Source organism: Nicotiana attenuata, chromosome 7 (genome assembly GCF_001879085.1).
Source record: "Nicotiana attenuata strain UT chromosome 7, NIATTr2, whole genome shotgun sequence".
Lineage (NCBI taxonomy): Eukaryota > Viridiplantae > Streptophyta > Magnoliopsida > Solanales > Solanaceae > Nicotiana > Nicotiana attenuata.
The window spans coordinates 47,404,517-47,408,714 of record NC_031995.1 but is presented as its reverse complement, the minus strand read 5'-3'; positions in this window follow the sequence as shown (position 1 = coordinate 47,408,714).

Genomic DNA, 4,198 nt, shown 5'->3' with positions numbered 1-4,198 from the left:
ATATATATACAAATTTTATATTTTTTTGGCTATTATTTTTACAGCGGCTATACAGTGTCATTTTCTCATTGAAAACTGGCACAAAAAGGTATATTTTCAAGGTCAAAATTTTAGAAGACATTATCTAAAAATGAGGAACTAAAGTGAAAATTTGCGTTATTCAATAAAAGGAGAGGAAACGTTTTGTTTCAGAGCAGAATATTTGCTTCATGAATCAGAGTTGGGTAACACCGTTAGTTTTTGAGCCCATTGTGTCTGTGAGACTAAAGGTGCTCCACTTTAGCATACTTAAGGGACTAAATATGCTCAGGATTATATTTGAGGGACTAAAATAGACCTACCCTCAAAGATAAGGAACAATATTAGCCAAAAGCTCTAACTTTTGTGCCCAATAAATCCTTTCTCTTAACTCAAAGTTTTCATTGCCAAGTCTAGTTCTTAAGGGATTTAACTGTATATTTTTTTCCCTCTTTCTAATATTACATTCATTCCTTTTTTTTTATGAACTAGATAATTATATAAATACCAAAATAGTTACATTATTGTTTGGGAGCTGCAACTCTGTATTGTTGCATTAACACTGTCTTGCATTACAAGGGAGTTCACCCTGATTTTCGTAAAAAACAGCTCCTAAGATGTCTGCCCACATTGCCTTGTTTATAAACACTAGAGGAACTGTCAAAATTTCCGTCCTAGCAAAAGCCTTTTTCCTTGCTCCTTCCTTTGCGAGGAGGTCTGCCACCTCATTTTGCTCTCTTAAATCATGCCCCAGTGCTAGATTCCCCAGTTGCTCCATCAATGACATGCATTCAAAGATAATAGAGTTATAATGCATGTTTCCCTCCTTTAGCATTCTTACAACCTGTTCGGAATCAATGCATATTTGAAGAGGTGTGAGTTTGTGTTCGAGGGCTAATGTGAGCCCCTGCCATAGAGCTTGAATTTCAGCCTATAAGCCAGTGATATGATGTAGGCCTCTCATATAACCTAGTACCCAGTTGCCCCTGCTATTCCTAATGACACCCCAATTCCTCATACTCTTGATGTTGGGCATGCGTCTCCATCAGTGTTGAGCTTATATGAGCTAGCAGGAGGTGGCTTCCACTTGATGTGGATATCAGTTGTTTCACTTCTATCCCTGTGTTGCACAACAACATGGTAGTATTCCTTGGCTCTAGCAATGATTTGTTTAACAGGGACAATATTCATTTTATTCTCAAAGAGGTTGTTGTTTCTTGTGAGCCATAGGCCCCAAAAACAGAATGGTAGAAGGGATTTTGAGTTGATAGATTGTTAAACTGCATATTCTTGACCTTGGGCCATATATCCTCCCAGTGGAACATTGAGAACACAAGGTGTGGATGAAGTATTTGTTTGTACACTCCAGTGCTAAGGACTGCCAGAATGCTCTTGCATTTGAGCATTCAAAGAAGATATGGTTGATGTCTTCTACTCCAGAGGAGCAAAAATGACATAATAGAATAACATTTAAGCCTATATTGTTTAAGTGCATGGCAGTGGAGAGTCTGTTATGTAGCATTATCCAGGTGAAGAACTTAATTTTGTTAGGGACCCGTAGCTTCCAAATCAAACTGAAAGTGTCATCATGGTTGAGGTTGGAGTTGGTCTCAAAACTAATTAGGTTGTAGGCAAATTTGGAGCTGAAAAGCCCATTGCTATTGAGGTTCCAGATGAGCTTATCCTCAAAGTTAGTAGAAAGAGGGATGAAGGTGGATTGAAGAACACACTCAATGTCCCTGGGATGGGGTAGTGGATAACATCAAGGTTCCATTCCCCATTGTTGAGGATGGAGCTGATCTTAATGGTCAGATCATATTTGTGCCAAGGCCTCTGGAGGATTGTGTTAAGGGGTTGCATATTGGAGATCCAATTATCAGTGAGGAAGTTGACTCTATCCCCTTTATGGACAACCCATCTAGAGGCCTTAAGACAGACCTTCCATCTTTCCTGGATACACTGCCAAGTCCTGGTTTTAGGTTTAGCTCTAGGTTGGTTACCACTACAGTGTTTTCCAATCAGTACTCTAGCCCACATGGTATCAATGTTGTCGTAGAGCCTCCAAGCTAGACTGGTCAGGCTAGCTTTTTTTATGTGGGCTTGCTAAATGCCCAGACCCCGACCATTTTTAGGCTTAGTAATAGTATCCCATTTAATCATGTGAAGCTTTCTTTTTTTAGCAGTTGTTCCCCATATAAAGCCTTTGAATTTTATCAATCCGGTTGGAGATGTGAGATGGTAGCTTTATATAGCTCATGACATGGCTAGGAATGCTCCCCATGCTTGATTTTGCTAGAGTTGTATGGCCAACCATGTTTAATATTTTGGTTTTCCAACCAGCCAGTTTAGTGTTCATACTGTCAATAATGAATTGGAAGTCTCTGTTGGTAGGCCTATGGAAGATGGGGAAGCCTAGGTATTTACTAAAATGTTTGCTTTTCCTAATTCCTAGCCTTGAGCTGCATGTATTTGTCGAATCTTTATGACAATTGCTTGAAAAAATAACCTTAGATTTTTGAAAGCTGACCTTTTGGCCTGATGCACTATTGAACTCCTTTAAGGTAGCCAGGACTACTTCACAACTCTTTTTGTTGGCTCTACCAAACAGGGTGAGATCATCAGCAAAGAACAGATGAGAGAATTTAAGGCCCTTCCTACTGATGGTGATTGGAAACCAGTCATTTCTTAGGAGTGCCTGGTCAATATTCCTTGACAGCCTTTCCATGCAAAGAATGAATAGGTTGGGAGAGATAGGGTCTCCCTGCCTGATACCTCTGGTAGGGTTGAAAGACTCAGCTTGGCTTTCATTGACCAGGATTGATATGGAGGTAGTGGAGATGTAAGAGAGGATCAGGTTGATCAATTTAAGTGGGAACTTGAAGAATATGAGGGAGTCCTTGATGAAAGACCACTCAAGTCTGTCAAAGGCTATTTCTAGGTCTATCTTGAGGATCATGTTGGCATTTTTCCCTTTCATCTTTTGGAAATGGGTGATGTATTCCTGAACAATTATGGCATTGTCAGTAGCTCTTCTGCTAGAGAGGATACTGGCCTAAGATGGCCCAATAATAGTCTGAAGGATAGGCTTGATCCTGTTTACTATTATTTTAGTGACAAGTTTATACATGGTGTTGCACAACCCAATAGGTCTAAAGCTCTTTAGAAGGGTGGCATTCTGGCATTTAGGAATCAAACACAGGAGGGTCTTATTAACTTCAAGGGCATGGTTGAGGTGTTGAACATTTTCTGGAAGAACTAGTTGACATGGGTAGATAGGATGGACCAGTATTTTTGGTAGAAGAAAGGGTGCAGCCCGTCAGGTCTAGGTGCCTTAAGGGGCTTGAAACAGTTCATGGCTATCTTGATTTCAGAGTTCCTAAGTGGTTGGTCCAGGGACGCCCTCATGCTATCAGTAAGGACTAGTGGATTGTCTTCACCGTAATATCTCTTGTAGGTGAATGAGGTATGGGATGTGGTAAAGAGGTTCTTAAAAAAGTCCCTGGTAGTCTCCTTGATTCTGGTTACCTACCTCATCTGTTAAACTAAGAATCCTATTTCTTCTTCTTCTTCTCTTCTTCTTCTTCTTCTTCTTCTTCTTCTGCTGCTGCTGCTGCTGAGGGTGGTTGTGTGGAAGAACTTGGTGTAAGCATCTCCTTGACATTACCGGCTAACTCTGGATTTCAGCTTCCAAAAATCCTCTTCGTTTTGGAGGATAGCTGAGAATTCAGCTTGGAGATTGGCTTCTATGTCTTGAAGAAAGGTGTTGAAAGGATAAGCATTAGCTTTTTGAATGCCATTCAGTCTAGCTAGAATGTGCTTCTTCTTGTGGAAGATGTTGCCAACACTACCTTATTCCAAGTGGTCTCATTTGCCTTAAAGATGTTGGTGTCCCCCAACAGATCATTAGTAGAGCTGAAGTTGTTTGAACAATGGTGGGGAAGTCAGCACATAGTCTCTAGCCTAAAAGGCCTAATGTGATCACTGTGCTGATGACTAGTTATGCTTAGTAGTAGAGGACAGTGGTCAGAGTGGGTCCCGGGGAGGAGGGTAACAGAGGATTCAGGGTATGACTCAATCCAATCATCAGTGGCAAAGCACCTATCCAGCCTTTCAAGGATAAGGTCATTCCTGTTTGTTATCTTTTGTTGGTCCAGGTATACTTAGAGCCTTTGAAGCCTAG